This window comes from Prionailurus bengalensis, chromosome A2 (assembly GCF_016509475.1).
Source record: "Prionailurus bengalensis isolate Pbe53 chromosome A2, Fcat_Pben_1.1_paternal_pri, whole genome shotgun sequence".
Taxonomy (NCBI): Eukaryota; Metazoa; Chordata; class Mammalia; order Carnivora; family Felidae; genus Prionailurus; species Prionailurus bengalensis.
In genome coordinates, this window is record NC_057348.1 from 108,530,597 (window position 1) to 108,548,863 (window position 18,267).

At 37.0% G+C, this 18,267-nt stretch overlaps 1 protein-coding gene and 1 long non-coding RNA gene across 3 annotated transcripts in view; both read right to left on the bottom strand.

Annotated features, from left to right (window-relative positions):
- Positions 1-18,267, bottom strand: part of CRPPA (CDP-L-ribitol pyrophosphorylase A) — a 325,460-nt gene that overhangs the window by 148,789 nt on the left and 158,404 nt on the right. The window lies entirely within an intron of this gene.
- LOC122487956 lies at positions 10,690-16,885 on the bottom strand. The gene is made up of 3 exons (XR_006298519.1): positions 16,758-16,885; positions 15,425-15,430; positions 10,690-10,709 (listed from the first exon to the last, which is right to left on the bottom strand). It is a non-coding gene; the product is annotated as an uncharacterized LOC122487956 (long non-coding RNA).

Here is an 18,267-nt window from a genome sequence, read left to right on the forward strand (position 1 = left end):
AACATTAAAAAAATTAACAAAATAGTTCCATTTGCACCAGCCACATACTGATAGTTAAACAGAGAAGAAATTATTGGCTTTCACTGTGCAACATTAAGTTTGTTCAAGGAATCACATCTTCTAGATATTACAAGGAGATAATTTTCCAGGGATGTCTTATATACCGAAACATTTTCAAAGACATTAATAGCTAACGCACTCCAGATGGACTTTTCAAAGATGTCTGCATAACAGGCAGATTTGCAAAGATAGGGATGTCTCTTCCTGGAGTATATTTGTGCATATTCCAAAAAATAAAGGTAGCCTCCTCTCTCTCCCTGGGGCAGATCCGCTTGACATTCCAGAGGAATAAAGACAACATCTTTTTTTTGCCCATGTTCCCTGAACAAATTAAGTGCTTCCCAACATCAACATCTTTAATTTACCTCAACTAGAACAGCACCTAGTGGTAACAGCATTCCCCTGTAGGAATTGCAATGTAGACTATCAGTGCAATGCTATATTCTCCTTAATGCTACTGCTGTTAACAAATAGTCTTTCCTCTGACCACAGAGTTAAGGTCTTATGCCAGTATTTAAGATATTAGTGTGAACAGGGGCACCTGGGTGGCTCAGTCGGTTAAGCATCCGACTTCGGCTCAGGTCATGATGTCACAGTCTGTGAGTTCAAGACCCGCATTGGGCTCTGTGCTGACAGCTCAGAGCCTGGAGCCTGTTTCGGATTCTGTGTCTCCCTCTCTCTCTGACCCTCCCCTGTTCATGCTCTGCCTCTGTCTCAAAAATAAATAAACGTTAAAAAAAATTTTTTTAAAAAGGTATTAGTGTGAATGTCTGCATACAAGTACTATAAAATTCCTTAGATCCTGCCAAGTTTGACTTAACAGATTTAAAATAAAACAATCACATCATGAGATAGTAACTTCAACAAATGTGAAATGTGAATTTTACAAAATGATTTCATTTAAAATTTTATTTTGCATATACATAAATAAGGTCTAGGATGAGAACATGAGAGACTGATTTAACTTCTGAAGTACTGAAATGGATAAAATTCTTAAGGAAATGATATGGGGTCCTTGTGCACAGAAACACGAATGTTCTTCCCACTAGCAAATACTTGATATATAGGTATTTTAAATTTAAAACAGTTTCAAGACAGGGAGGGGGACAAAACATAAGAGACTCTTAAATATGAAGAACAGAGGATTACTGAAAGGGTTGTGGGAGGGGGGGATGGGCTAAATGGGTAAGTGGCATTAAGGAAATCTACCCCTGAAATCATTGTGGCACTATATGCTACCTAACTCTGATATAAATTTAAAAAAAATAGTTTAAAAAAAGTCGTTTCAAGAAAAATGGTGTATTGTTCTTAAAACCAACTACTTGAAAAAGGTAAAAAAAAAAAAAAAAAAAAAGATCCAAAAATACCACTACCTAGTAACAATTACCCCGAACATTAGCTAAACATCATTCCAACAATACTCTATTAATTCTATTAATATATGCAGTAAGATTGTAGGACAAAAGGATGAAGAAACAAAAGCAATATGGCATTCAAATCAGATAACACGAAGGTCTTTTTTTAGCTAGTGAGGAAAGAAAATTCAGTAGAGTGAAACTGAAGCAAATGCTGCTAAATCTCAGGTAATTTTTCACTTTCAGAGCCCTAAACTTCTAAACGTTAGGAAGAGGTAGTATGGATAGGATTAAAATACTGGATTTTTAATGGCAATGCATTTTATTTGTCGGCATTAGCTGTCCTCCTTCTATGAAAGAAATAGCACATTTTAGCTTCCACCTAGAGCCTAGTTCTGGTAATCATGTGATTTTTACCCATTTAATAAGATTAAATTCACATCCTATTCTAACACCATAAAACCCACAATCTAGACTTATCTACACTCAAAAGCATTGACTTTTTAAATTTTGTTTAACAATTATTTATTTTTGAGACACAGAGTGCAAGTGGGGGAGGGGCAGAGAGGGAGACACAGAATCTGAAGCAGGCTCTGGGCTGGCAGCACAGAGCCCGACAGTGGGGCTCGAACCCACAAACCATGAGATCATGACCTGAGCCAAAGTCAGAGGCCCAACTGAGTGAGCCACTCAGGTGCCCCCCCAATCATTGACCTTTTAAACAAAATTTCTCCATTTTTAAGCTCTTCATTTTAATTCCCTTCTTTATTTGATAAACTTTATCTGCAAGTAGTTTCTTTAGTTGGTGTTCCTTTTTTTTTTTTTTTTTTTTTTTTTTTTTTAAAAAAAGCCTAAACATCTTTATGTTCCTTGAGTTTTGCTTTTACATTCAAAGAACCTATTACCCGGGAGTCAAAGTTGGGTTCGCTCTTCTCTCACAGATTTGTAGTCACTGTTCCACCATCTCCAAGAATTATATACTTATCCTAAAGCTTATAATCCATCTGTCAGTCACTTACTCTCCATTCATTATGTCACCGGGTAGATTCAACATCAGTAGTTCTATTACGAAATACAGTAGGCATTATATTTGGTTTTCCTCCTCAATTTTGACTGAAAATTTGGCTGGTGGTCCCATTCTTCGATTCTATATGCATTCCCTCTGAAGTTCACAGACACTGTTTCTTTTTATTTGGATAATGAATATTGTGGAGACGCAAGAGGTCAGGCAGAGTATCCTTTTTTCCTTTAACTTTTGATTTTATTTTCTTATACCTAGGTCCCTATGTGAAGAATTCTTTATGAGGAAATTCAAAATCCTAATCAGAATCAACATGTGTTTAATTGTCAATTTTTATACCTCAGTTTTTCCCAAGTATGCCTGTTAGGTCTTACAGCATCAGTTAGTCATTTCAAGAAAATTCTCTTCAAGCTTCCCCAAGAAGCATTATCCTATGCTGAATGCCTTTATCATCATTCACATCTATTCTCTTTTAGTTATCTTTTACTTAGAACACACTCTAATTATCTCAAGTTTCCTACTATTATAATAACCTGACATCAGCTGTAGTCTATTTTTAATCCATTATTTTGTTTTAATATTGATTCTTTGAGAGAGAGAGAGAGAGAGAGAGAGAGAGAGAGAGAGAGAGAGAAAGAGAGACACAGCATGAGCGGGGGAGGGGCAAAAAGAGAGGGAGACACAGAAACTGAAGCAGGGTCTAGTCTCTGACGTGTTAGTACAGAGCCCCACACAGGGCTCAACCCCACAGACCCCAAGATCATGACCTGAGGCAAAGTTGGACTGCCAACCAACTGAGCCACTCAGGTGCCGCTCTGATCTGTTAAGCAGTTCTAAAACAGTGCTGCTTTAGTCTGAATTTTGTTTCCTCTGATAGTTAATAACTGTATTCATCTTTTGGCATGCCATCTTTGAAGTTTGTCTTTAACCTTTGTGAATTCATTTTTTTAATCTTTTTATGTTTATTTATTTTGAGACAGAATTCAAGTGGCATAGGGGCAGAGGGAGAGGGGAAAGAGAGAATGCTGGCCAGGTTCCACACTGTTAGCGCAGAGACCAATGTGGGGCCCAAACTCAGGAATTGTGAGATCATGACCTGAGCTGAAATCAAGAGTCAGATGTGTAACCTACTGAGCCATCCAAGTGCCCCTTGAAGACAAATTTTTACTGAATTGTACCAAAGAAAAGGTATGATAACATTTTAAGGGGTGAGCTGTGGGGTTTCTTTCCTATTTTTAAAATCTGATTTGCATGGAGTATGATTTTTTGGTATGAATTGCAGAGTTCCCTAATTATTTTTTCTCACAAGTTGTAGAGTTAAGAATCAGTAGGCACTGAAAAATTTCCCTGCCTCTGCCGCTGTACTACAAAGATTTAAAAGGTTTTCTCTGACTTTTCCCTGAACTTCATTTCAGCACATCCATCGGTTTCTCCCTCAATTAAAATTTAAGAATTTTCGGGGCGCCTGGGTGGCTTGGTCGGTTAAACATCTGACTTCGGCTCAGGTCATGATCTCGCGGTCTGTGAGTTCGAGCCCCGCATCGGGTTCTGTGCTGACAGCTCAGAGCCTGGAGCCCGTTTCAGATTCTGTGTCTCCCTCTCTCTCTGCCCCTCCCCTGTTCATGCTCTGTCTCTCTGTGTCTCAAAAATAAATAAACGTTAAAAAAAGTTTTAAAAAAATTTAAGAATTTTCTGGATAATCACCATTTGCCCTTTCACAGAGTCTTACAGACCCATGGGTGGGGTTTAGAAGACAAGACAAATCAGATAAAGGTGTAGGTAGATTCACTGACTGATAAGAGTCCCCTTTGTGGTTCAAAAACAACAGTCTTTCTACTGCATCATCACATGATGGCAAAAGCAAGGGAGCTCTCAGGAGTCTCTTTTGTAAGACAACTGACCCCTTCATGAAGTCCCCATCCTCATGAGCTAATCATCTCCCACAAGCCTCACCTCTTAATACCACCACACTGAGGTTAGGATTTCAAAATATAAATTCTGAGAGAGAACACATTCAGTCTATAGCACTTATGCATCATACATTCTTTAAAAAAAAAAAGTATTCACTAAGTGTCAAGAGTACTTGAAGATTAATATTCCTAAAACTGAGTTTCATTTTTTCGATTCAGAATATTTAAGAACATATAGTTATATATAGAACATGTTTGTGTTTATTTTTTTTTTAATGTTTATTTATTTTTGAGACAGAGAGAGACAGAGCATGAATGGGGGAGGGTCAAAGAGAGGGAGACACAGAATCTGAAACGGGCTCCAGGCTCTGAGCTGTCAGCACAGAGTCCGACACGGGGCTCGAACTCACGGACCACGAGATCATGACCTGTGCCGAAGTTGGCCGCTTAACCGACTGAGCCACCCAGGCGCCCCAACATGTATGTGTTTAGATTGAATCTCCAATTGTGAAATTGTCTTTAAAGTACTCCATACTCTAATTATATTCAACTATTGTCTTTTGTAATGTTAATTTTTGAGAGAGAGAGACTGAGAGAGACAGACAGTGTGTGTGTGTGAGAGAGAGAGAGAGAGAGAGTGGAGGTGGGGCAGAGAGAGCGAGGGAGACATAGCATCTGAAGCAGGCACCAGGCTCTGAGCTGTCGGCACAGAACCCAACGTGGGGTTCAACCTCAGAAGCCCTGAGATCATGACCTGAACCTAAGTCTGATGCTTAACCGAGTCACCCAGGCACCCCACTACTCAAATGTTATTAACCATCCAACTCGACTTATTAACTCTTCTCATCAACACAGGTATTCTTAAACTCCAAGGCCATTTTCTACTATTGCCACAAATACTGGGTTCATTCTTGCCTGTGAGGGTTTTAGCTGATAATGATTTCAATATATACTTGTTTCCTTATTAAAGCTTTTATTTCTTAATTATTAACAGTTAATAAATACAACAAAAGCTGCTCAAATACAGGATATAGATATATGGGAAGCATAGTACCCAGCCAATGTTAATTGTTGTTGTTATTATTAAAATATATTTGTTCTACTATTACTTAGTGAATTAAAATTCCAATTAAAAGATAGTCATTCATTAACTAGAGCCTACAAACTAATAAATGGACACACAATATTCTTACATAAAGTATTAAATAGTAGCATTTTTTAAATACTTTTAAAACAAAGCAAAACAACACTGCCACTTATTCCTTCCTGAAAGTGACATTCTTAAGAACTGTTTCTAGTTAAGTGTCTTTTTTCTTTTTCTTCTCTTCTCTTTTTTTTTTTTTTTGTCACACTCCTTTTCCCAACCAGAAAGTATTTTCCATGCTTGAGTAAAAAAAAAACAAAAAAACAAAAAACCTTAGATTTACCTAAATATAGCAAAGGAGTCTTGGACACCTTTGATAAACAAAGACCACATTAGACAATGCTATTAAGTTGTTTATGAAAATGCTCTACAGTATCATCTTATGCTGTCATTCCTAATGTTTCCACACTCAAACACAACAAACGCAACAATCTCCTGGCTAGAAGAACTCCTTGTTCTGTAAATATTTTGGTTCAAAGAACATTTAAACAAAATTTAAAACAACCTTCCATTATGTTCAGTAAAATTAAAGAGGTATACCAAAAAAACAAAACAAAAAACCATGAAGTACTTTCCTTACATCATGACAAATAAGAATTTAGAAAAGATTTACCATTAACTAAATGCAACCATCTGCATACTAAAAATACTATTTAAAGCATGGCTATTAGGAAGGGAGATGCTTTGTCAAAAAATGTTTTCCATCTCAGGAAGAGTTAAGGATTAACTAAGGCTCAAAGACTTTGGTTCAAGTCCCATGAGTCAGAGGTTCAAAAATGTGTTTCTGAAAAGCCAACCTTCTTTTTACAGAACATGTTGGCTGGATCATGTCTGAATCTGATTCCATTAAATTCTCACCTCCCTCCCGTTCAAACATGGTACTCATGTGGTCATAAACAAGAAATCAGAGCAAGATGCACTTTTTCACTCTGTAGACAATACTTACAATTAAAAGTCTTGTGTTTGCCAAGGGCTATGGCGGGGGTGCGGGAGTGGGGAGATACTGGTGTAAGGGTACAAAGTTTCAGGTCTACAAGATGAATAAGTCAGAGATCTAATGTACAGCACAGTGACCGTAATTAACAATATCGTATTATATACTTGAAATAACTTACTAAGAGGGTAGACCTTTAGAAAAAAACAAACAAAAAAACATACAACAAAGTGGTAATTATGTAAAATAATGGATATATTAAACATGATGACCATGGGGTATATGTGCATCTTATCATCAATAGATATAATTTTATATATGTAAAAATAATTTTTATTCATCAATTATACCTCAATAAAGCTTAGGAAAAAGTATCTTTGTATACTGCAAATCCTCATTTTTGAAAGGCATCTTCTGTAACTATGACTCCTGCCAAATGAAGGCTGTGACTGGTCCGTCAGTTCATCCGTCACTGTGTTTATCAGTGGAGTCACCTCTGGTCTGTGAGTGCTGTGTCTGGACCTTCAGTCAGAGGTTAACAGCCCAGAGCCTCTCCTTCATATTTAGTAATCTTCACCTCAGTAACTGCTTTATTAAGGATTTATTATTTTCTAATTTTCAATTGCCAATTCAACTTTACTTCATGGTTATTTTATTCTTTTGTGGAGGTTTTGTCCACTGAGCATTTACTATTTTTTAATTTTTTAAGAATCAGCTTTAAAGCCCGTTTTTGTAGTTAACAGCATGGCCTCTGGAGCCAAGATCCCTGCCTGTAAATCTAGCTGTGTCACTGGCCTTCCGTATGACTTTGGGTAAATTATTTAAGCTTCATGGCTCAGATGAATCATCAGTAAAATAAACACTTCATTCAATGAATTGATAAGAAAGGTGATTAAATTAGTATATGAGAGTTAAGGTTTAACTTTTCCAGAACTTCTCCCCTATGGTTGGGGTTCCTGGAAAGCTTCAGAGGAAAAAAGCTATTGGCCAGAGCTTTAAACCAATAAATCTTAATGCACCTTTGAGGTGATAAATGATCCAGGTTGCCGTTCTCCCATGTTACATATGCTATGGACCTCTCAACATGAACAGTGAGCTGGTACATCATACTAGACTCCTTGTACTTCACAAGCTGCAACCATAAGCCTCAAACTCTAGCCTGTTAGATATACCAAAGAGAGTCTTGACCTTCTGTTAGCCTTAAGTGCTGGGCAGGCAGGATAGCACTAGAACCATGGTTCTACAATGCCAAAATGATATTGGACCCCAGTACTTTATCACACCAGGGGAAGGGCTGGTACTCCCTTAATTATGCAGCTTAAAAGCCACACTATGCAAAGACTGGAGTCTAACATGAGCCTTAAGATCCATTTGCAATGCTACATAATACAATGGACAGTGCCTCTGTTCCTGAGTCCATGGACTTTCCCCACTAATCACTGTTCTAGAAAATCTCAAGTCTAGCATGAGTGTTGTCACGTCATTCATCTTTGTTTGCTGGTATATATTTAAAGCATTAATAACTATCCCTGCACCTAGTGCTTTATTAAATGTTTGCTATGATTATTCCACTCCAGATTTAACTTACATATTTAAAGAGCACTTTAACACATCACCACACCTCCATTACCCCTTGACATTTTATGCTTTACGTTTAAAGTGTTACCATTTGTAAGAATCTACACTAAATACTTTGAGAAATTATCTTATTGAAGTCACCAAGTACACCTGTGCCTATATTATCATGATCCTTACGTTAAGAAAACTGAGGTACAGAAGTCTATTTAAATAACGTGAGATCATAAAACCAGTACATAGTAGTACTCAGACTAAGATCTAGTGGATTTCCAGGCCCATTTACTTAATATCCACAATACATTGGGTATCAGTTTACTCCAAGTGACTATTACCTTATCATGAAAGTCACAAGGCCTTTCTTCAGAGAAAATGATACTATAGATTCCAAAGTCAAACCAAAAGAAATGCTTCATCTAGAGAAAATAATCTGAGTACTAAGAAGTTTATTTGTTGCCACACACAATCTCCTAACTTAGATCATTTTTCTGGGTCCTGCACAGCGAACTAAGTATCTAAGAAAGGTCCTCCAATGCAAGTTCTTAGATTTTATCCTGGAAAAGAGTCAAGTAATTCTGGACCACTGCATTCAACACATGCTGAGTAGTTGGTGATGGTAGCAGAAGGAATTATTGTGGTAACACTCCCTTAATAAAAGTCTACCATTATACATCCCCTCTACTAAAATACTCTTCAAAGGCCATTACTGTTCTGATTCAAAACTACAAAGATTGAAGGACAGAATATACAGACCCTCATCTCAACAAACCTGAGCATTATCACAACAAATTCAAGGCTCCCATTTTTTTAATGAAATTTACTGTCCAATTGGTTTCCATACAACACCCAGTGCTCATCCCAAAAGACACCCTCTTCAATACCCATCACCTACCCTCCCGTCCCTCCCACCCCCCATCAACCCTCAGTTTGTTCTCACTTTTTAAGAGTCTCTTATGCTTTGGCTCTCTCCCACTCTAACCTCTTTTTTTGTTTTTCCTTCCCCTCCCCTATGGTCTTCTGTTAAGTTTCTCAGGATCCATGTAAGAGTGAAAACATAAGGTATCTGTCTTTCTTTGTATGGCTTATTTCACTTAGCATCACATTCTCCAGTTCCATCCACCTTGCTACAAAGGGCCACATTTCATTCTTTCTCATTGCCACGTAGTACTCCATTGTATATATAAACCGCAATTTCTTTATCCATTCATCAGTTGATGTATATTTAGGCTTTTCCCACAATTTGGCTACTGTTGAGAGTGTTGCTATAAACATTGGGGTACAAGTGCCCCTATGCATCAGTACTCCTGTATCCCTTGGGTAAATTCCTAGCAGTGCCACTGCTGGGTCATAGGGTAGGTCTATTTTTAATTTTTTGAGGAACCGCCACACTGTTTTCCAGAGTAGCTGCACCAGTTTGCATTCCCACCAACAGTGCAAGAGGGTTCCCGTTTCTCCACATCCTCTCCAGCATCTATAGTCTCCTGATTTGTTCATTTTGGCCACTCTGACTAGTGTGAAGTGATATCTCAGTGTGGTTTTGATTTGTATTTCCCTGATGAGGAGCGATATTGAGCATCTTTTCATGTGCCTGTTGGCCATCCAGATGTCTTCTTTAGAGAAGTGTCTATTCATGTTTTCTGCCCATTTCCTCACTGGGTTATTTGTTTTTTGGGTGTGGAGTTTGGTGAGCTCTTTATAGATTTTGGATACTCGCCCTTTGTCCGATATGTCATTTGGAAATATCTTTTCCCATTCCGTTGGTTGCCTTTTAGTTTTGTTGATTGTTTCCTTTGCAGTGCAGAAGCTTTTTATCTTCATTAGGTCCCAATAGTTCATTTTTGTTTTTAATTCCCTTGCCTTTGGGGATGTGTCAAGTGAGAAATTGCTGCGGCTGAGGTCAGAGAGGGCTTTTCCTGCTTTCTCCTCTAGGGTTTTGATGGTTTCCTGTCTCACATTCAGGTCCTTTATCCATTTTGAGTTTATTTTTGTGAATGGTGTGTGAAAGTAATCTAGTTTCATTCTTCTGCAAGTTGCTGTCCAGTTTTCCCAGCACCATTTGTTAAAGAGAAAGGCTCCCATGTTATCAAATTATATATCCAATGCTGGATACTGTGTCTATAAAGAAGAGAAAGCTATCAAATACACATCTGCTCAAGTTTATCTTCCCATTGAGTTTTACTACATAATGTTATACTACATACAACTAGGGGTGCCTGGGTGGCTCAGTCGGTTAAATGTCTGACTCTTGGTTTCAGGTCAGGTCATGATCTCAGGGTTTCATGAGCTCAAGCCCCACATTCGGCTCTGAGCTGGCAGCTGGGAGCCTGCTTGAGATTCTCTCTCTCCCTCTCCCTCTCGCCCACTCACACTGTCTCTGTCTCTCTTAAAATAAACAAACTTAAAAAAAATTTATACTATGTGTAACTAATAGACAACTTTGTAGTAAATGAGAAATTATTGGCTTTAGCTCCTAACTATTTTTTGGCAGGTATATCATGTAAATATATACATTTTGTCATTTTATAAATGATAAAAAAATATGTTAAAAAGTATGTACAGTGGGGGCACCTAGGGAGCTCAGTCAGTTGAATGTCTGACTTCAGCTCAGGTCATGAATTTGGGGGCTGTGAGTTCGGGCCCCACGTCAGTCTCTATGCTGACAGCTCAGAGCCTGGAGCCTGCTTTGGATTCTGTATCTCCCTCTCTCTCTCTGCCCCTCCTCTGCTTGAGTGCAGTCTCTCTCTCAAAAATAAACATTTAAAAAAATTTTTTAAAGTATGTACAGTCATTTGACCTCTTTCTTCTTCCTAGTAATGCATAAAATATTTGGAAGGTGAGAACTGGAAGGCTGACACCAACAAATCTTCTGCTTAATAAAATATTTAACAAACATAAATAGAGTAGCCTATCCACTGATGGATTTGCATTTCATTCACTCAACGAGTATTTATTGAGGGCTCTGAGCCAGACCCTAGATTGTACATTAAGATCATAGAAATGAACTACACAAAGTTTCTGTCCTTATGGAGCTTAAATCATATTGGGAAGATGAAATCAAGTTTAGACTTGTATTTCTCCAATTTATTAAAAATACAGATTTTTATTCCATTATATGCGTAGTGGGGTTTAAGAATCTCCATTTCTAACAAGCTTCCAGCTGATGTTGCCTTAACTGGTTCATGGATCACACTCTGAGGCAAAAAGAGGTTAGATAATTTGAATACCATTTAATCTAAAAGCCTACTCTCATTTTTAGTTAAGAGTGTGCCCCCATCTAGCAATCAGAAGATCACTTAGCTTTGACTCTACTGAAGCCACTGCCTTTCTGTGTCATCTAAAATAAATTACCCATATCTTGGGGTACCTGATGGCTCAGTCGGTTAAGGGTCTGATTCTTGATTTTGACTCAGATCAAGATCTCATGGTTTGTGAATTGGAGCCCCCGTGGGTTCTGTCAGCACAGAGCCTACTTAGAATTCTGTCTCTCCCTCTCTATGTGCCCCTCCCCCATATGTGTGTGTGTGTGTGTGTGTGTGTGTGTGTGTGTGTTCTCTCTTTCAAAATAAATAAACTTGAAAACATTACCTGTATCTTGATTAAATCTATCACACTATAGCAAATATACATGAGTAAAATTGAAGAATTATTTCAACTGTTTTATCCAATTTCTTACCAGATTTATAGCATCATCTAATTACTTTTACAAAATTTTAACTTTTTCTAAGTACAGAGACATTGCCAAAAGTGTTACATAAGTATAATTAGAGCCCATTTTCTATATAAGTATACACTAATAAAGTACATACAACTTATATTCTAGTCAAAATGTCATTGATTTAATTAGAATCAACATGAACAAAAAGTTCCTAATCAGTTTTAGAGATGATTTAAATAGTATACTGAAGACTATAGTTTATTACGTTTAGCTATGCATTCCCTGGAAATTACAAATACATATATGGCTTTACTCCCAACGCACTGTAAAATCTGAGCATCCATGACACATAACAGGTTGTATTAGCAGTTCTTAACTTTAGGCAACCTTGTCCTCAGAGGGAAGTCAGCAATGTCAGGAGACATTTTCAGTTGTCACATGTGGGATAGGAAACTACTAGTGGCACCTAGTGGACAGAGGACAGGAATGCTGTCAAATATTCTATCATGCACACACAGGTCAACCTCCAGAATTAAAACAAAACAAAAAAAAATACACACACACACACGTACACACACACACACAGACGGAAGGCAAAAGCAGAGCTACGTTGAAAATTTTAATATTAAAGATAATTTACATTTTAAGCAAAATTAACTAAAACATGCTCATGTGACTTATTTCAAAAGTGTGTGAACATGTGTTTACTTCAGGATATTTTTTAAGCTGTATATGTCCAGATAATGAAGAAAGATAGATTCATATCTTGATGTAGCATCAGAATCATATTACACATTCTCAAGAACAAACCTTAAAAGTGTTGCTTATGGATCTATTTCTTCACCCCACTTCAATTCCCCCTCTGCAAAGCTTATTTCTTCATCACTCCCTCCTTCTCCTTTCCTGACAGAGGCTGCTGGACACCAACTTCAACCTCATCACTCTAGCTGACTCCAGTTCATCTCATCTTTGCAACATCTGCTCTTTGCCCTTCCTTTCCCTCATTTTGTGAAAATAGTTGTCTTCTGGCTGGGAAATCAATTAGAGCTTTTTGGGCGTACTTTGTGTTCTAAACTCCTCTCAGCGATTCCCGTGATTGATGGATGCCTGGCGGCCACCTCTTTATCTCCAAAAATATATTTGGCTGATGTCCAGATGGAGAGGTTTTCCATAAGCTTGCTTGTTCATCATCCTATCACCATTAACCGCAACTATATATCTAGCTCTCACTGTGTGCAAGTCTTGTGCAAGGATCAGTGATAAAAGATATGGTCAAAGAGATAGATGTAAGAACAAGTAACAATATAAAGCAGATCATGCATAATAACACCACTGCTGTTAAGTAGTTTAGGAAGTCCAAGAACTGGAAAAATGAAGACAACTTCATGAAACGAGTAATATTAAACTGAGCCCCAAATGAAATCTGCAAGTGACAAGCAGGGATGGCATATAATTAAACACAATGCTGAGTAAAAAAGAGAGAAAACTACATAATTTCAAGGCATGAGCAAGACAACATTTTGGACTACCATAGAGATAAGTGAAAAGTTCAATATAGACTGCAAAAGAGATCAAATAACTGGTCAAGCTGTAGAGACTTGGACTCACACACAGTGAACAGTCATTCAAAGTATGTGATATCAATGCAAGAGAAAAAGAGACTTTAATTTAAGCAGATAAGTACTTCTAGGCTTTGGAAACAAGATGCCATGGATAATTTATTATGACCACAAGCTCAAATGGATATATTTTGCTCAGTTTCCCTGGAAAAACAAAAACCCTAGAGCCATTATGTAGCAAAAGTCATGAGAACAATATATAAATGCCTTTATGGTGTTACAAAATAGAATTATAATGCATGCAAATAATTGAAATGGAATGCATCTCTCAAATCATTAGGGGAAACACAATAATTAAAAATATAAAATTGTATTTTTAGAACAGGTATGCTCTATTTGGAACCAAAGAAAGTCAATAAAATGAAATGAAATCACAATAAATAAGCTCTAAAATGATACCACACTTTAAATAGCATTAAGATAACTAGTGAATTCATCAAAATCAACTGATGAAGGATGGAAACTAACATACATTCCATACAGTATTTTTTTCAGCTTTTTATGAAGACTCCCCTCCTAAACATACTCACCAGGTATGTGTGTAAAATTAATTAATTTCCTGAATTAGAAGTCCTGATCTTTACAAATATATGCCCAAAGCTAAATGTTGGGTATTCTTTTGGTTTGTTTTGAACTCAGCATAACAGTTGTCTAGAATTTGTGAAGAATGACCTCATTCCTAAGCGGGCAAGGATACAGAAAGCATTGTTCCAAATTAACCATCTGGTTCCTTGAGAAAGAGTAATATTTCATTATGTCCCTGCAACTCAAAAGCATAAATGGATACAAAAAATGAAGATATGTATATAAAGTAAACAAAGTGGTATGTGAGGAGGATTGTACTTAACCCCTCATTAATAATCATCCTAAAACTATGACAAGTAGTTATAATTGTAAACTGTTAATTTTACTAAATACAGCATGAATATAATTAATACCATCCCAAGCAACTAGGTGGTCCAATAATTTTGATTTTTTTTTTTCTTTTTTACCTCTGGAAAACTGATCAGGAAATCTGGCCAACATCCCAAACAAACTAAAAGAATCTAATTGGATGGTCTTCAGCTAGTTTCTGTAGTCCTATATACACACTAAAACCACATACTCTAAGTGAAGCAATTATGCTGGTATTGTTCAGAGGTCCCATTGTAGTGTTTACAGTGTTATTTCACTGTACTTCACTGCAGTCAGCTTCAAAAAATGAACCAATCTTTTATCTTTAAGCTAAAATATTATGCTATGTGTCAAAATAAGCATAAAATAACCCCACTTTGCATGGGCCTAACAGTGCTGCAATGGCTTAATTTGTTCTCTTTCCTATCTGCTCTTATTTCATTTGCTATTTGTGATGTTTTGTTTAACTAGTATGTCATACACTGGATCTAGTTAGGTCTGTAAGAAAAGGAACAGATCCATACACTCACTGGAAACAAACTTGAGGGCAGCAGGCAAAATGAACTAGGTATCTCAGACAGCCTCCACAAAACCAAAGCTTGCTATACACCCAAGAAAACAAACATGCTTCAGTTATATCCTGCCCATCACAAAATGGTGGTTACACAAAATGATAATTAAATTAAAGGCTCCAGGAAACAGGAAGGCGTTGATAAGCAAATATGTGAAAATCTCCTAGAGTCCCTGTTTGTTCAAAATACAAAATAAGCATTATTTAAGAACTTTGTTTCTTCTATTATATGAGTGAAAAATGGATTAAAAAGACCTGTGCTTTTAGAAGTACACGTGACATAAGAAAACATTAAATACTATGTGTCTTCCATAGAATTTTACTTTAAGAACCAATATTCAACATAATCTCTTTATAGATATAACTGGTTTATGCCATTTCCAGCTCAACGTTTCTATCAGTTCGTTTTCCTCTTAGGACAAATTATTAGTAACAGTAGCAGCAGCAGCGGTGGTGGTGTTAGTCACCTTCACACAGTGTCCCCACACCCGCACCTTCCACCACACGTCTTATTTCAGTCCACTCAACAAAGCTCTTTGAATGCCTTGCATGTGCTCTTTTCTCCTGGATTTCTCCTTAAATAGCTAATTCCTGATTACTCGTTTTGGTGTAATTAAATGTCCTATGTGCCTTCCTTCTGCAATTTAAATCATTTTCCAGGGCTCTCTTACATTAGCATACTTTACTTTTGGCTTAGAATAGTCATCGCCATTTGTAACTCAACATGTTTTTGTGTTCATTTACTGTGTCATCCCCAACTGGGAGTATGTTCCAGATAACCCCTGAAGGAACCATACTTGTTTAGTTCAACTCCATATATCCAGTGACTAAATCTTGATAGGCAAGTATTATTTGGCAAGTAAATTAGGAAATTAAGGAACTAATGAAGAATGATCACATCTTCCTCCTTACAAATCCCTAACTACTCAGCCCAGCATATAGCATAAGCTATTAAGTTAGCAAGAAATGAGAGCAGACTCTTCCATCACTGTCTCTTGTACCTTGAGAGAGCTCTATCTCCAAAGTAATTGTGGTGCATGAAATACCTCAAACTCCTTAAGAAATCAAGGAAGGAATGTAACAAGCCTAATAATAAAGCCTTGAAATTCAAGTCTGAGCGAAATGTTCATGTGTATGAAAAGTGGGAAGGGTGTCCCTTACTTAGTTTCTTATTTTTTTTTTTAACCAACTTCCTTCATGGATATGGTGTGTTCATCACTGGAGTTTAGGTATTCAGTTCACACCCTAAGGTATGTTTCAAAATCTAGCACGGATAATGACAACAAGAATACCCAATCTCTTCCTTGAGTTTCAATGAGAAACACTTTTTCTTTTCATGCCAACAAGACAATCCTCCCATTGTGTACTGAGCAGCTCCACACCCACACCTATCTGCCCAGCAGGTGCCTGGATTTCAACCGTGGTGACTTCAGTGTTTTTAGATGTTCTTTTCAAAGTAAGAAAAAAGCTCTGAGAGGTAAAAATGTCAGAAAGTGTGACATTTTGTGTTTGTCTTAGGTTATGAGCTGAAAAATGACACAAGGTAAATTTGCCCATATGATGGAGAAAGACATTACAAAACTAAGTACAGTAAAACCTTGGATTATGAGTAACTTGTGCTATGAGTGTTCTGCAACACAAGGAGACATTTCTAATAAATTTTATTTTATTTTGTTTTTTTAATTTTTTTAATGTTTATTTATTTTTGAGACAGAGAGAGACAGAGCATGAACGGGGGAGGGTCAGAGAGAGGGAGACACAGAATCGGAAACAGGCTCCAGGCTCTGAGCTGTCAGCACAGAGCCCGATGCGGGGCTCGAACTCATGGACCGTGAGATCATGACCTGAGCCGAAGTCAGACGCTTAACCGACTGAGCCACCCAGGTGCCCCTCTAATAAATTTTAACATGATAAACAAGCAATGTCTTGCAATATTAGTACATGATGCCAAATGTCAAATGACTACAAGTGAGCCAATGGTTCTTCTCTCTCTAGCTCTATGTCTCTCTCTCACCGCACAATTGTGGGTGATTGTCTCCCATGCTAGGATGCTGGGTCTCAGGCCACAATATTTGGCAGAAATAAGTGTTTTTTTCAGAATGTTGGAAGGTGCCCACCACTGGCACTAGTGTATTTTTTGTCACTTCAAAGCATCTACATTCCTTTGCTTTTCCATTTAACAGTAAGCTTAGGAATGCTTTGCTTCATTCTATTTTATTAGATAGGTTCCTTGTTATTAAACTTGCAAAAAAATTAAAAGATTCCACTGAGCTAATAGCCTCATTGTGATTCAGTTAGTGATAGTGAAAGTCATCCTACACACTAACTCTCCTCTCTCTTGTCTCCCTCACAACAGCCATGAGGGTTTTCAAAGGAAAGTGCAAGTTAATTTAGCTTTCTTTATATTTTGTATTTTATTATTTTGTGTTATATTACAGTAATCATTTTTATATGAATATTTTTGGGTTTTGGAACGAATTATCTGGGTTTCCATTATTTTTAGGGGGAAATTTTGCTTTGATATACAAGTACTTTGGGTTACAAGCATGTTTCCAGAACAAATTATGCTCACAAACCAAAGTTTTACTGTAATTCTTTTCCCAAGGGGACCTTCATCCTGACTTTAGGTATAAACCCTATTAAACATCTGTTGTTGTTGTTTTTTAATTTTCTTTTACTTTACCTTTTCTTAAAGGAATATTTAGTAAAGTCACCATGAATCAATTAGCGCCTACACTCATTACTTATGTAATCACAGGCAAATCATTAAACCATAGTTTTCCTATTTCTATTTGTAAACTGAGGGGGAAGTTGTAGGATTATTTTAGAGGATTAAGGTATATAGCATAGTCCCTCTGGCACATAGAAAACACGCTAATTGTTAGTGTTGTTGCTGTTTGAGAGAAAACATTTTGTTAATTCCTTCTTTGGTTTAAGAGTTTTTAGGTAAATTTAGAAACCAGGACAGATTTTGCAGCTATGAATGACATCTCCTTCCAAGATAAACCAAGATTGTCTAAGTTCACAGCACACACAAAGCTCATTCTTCTAAGTTCTATATTAACTCCTAGTGTTAAAAAGTCCAACATATTGTCCTCAAAGGAGTATATTAAAGTTAAGAGATGTTTGATAAACAGTGGTTCTTCTTTCTTTTGAACATCCATGTACTTCTTGACTTTATAAAATCCTTATGAAATCCTTAACTTCAAGTCAAGACTAATTTTTTAAAGTTCCAAAAATGCCATGTATATTTATAGATCAATTAGATACTTGAAAATCAGAGAGAAATTCAAGTGCTTAAAATTACAAATACTAGGCGAGTACACATAAATAAAGGGGAAGAGGATTCTGGAAAGATAGTTCTTTTAGTCTTCAAGTGTCTGTTGATCTCTCCTTAAAAACAGACAGTACAAGAAAGACTTCAAAACCAAAAATCTGTAGATAATATCTACCACAAAACCAATTGTCAGTGGGTAGAGACAAACTGCCAGGATCTATAAAGACCCCCACCATTTAAGACACTGTGCAG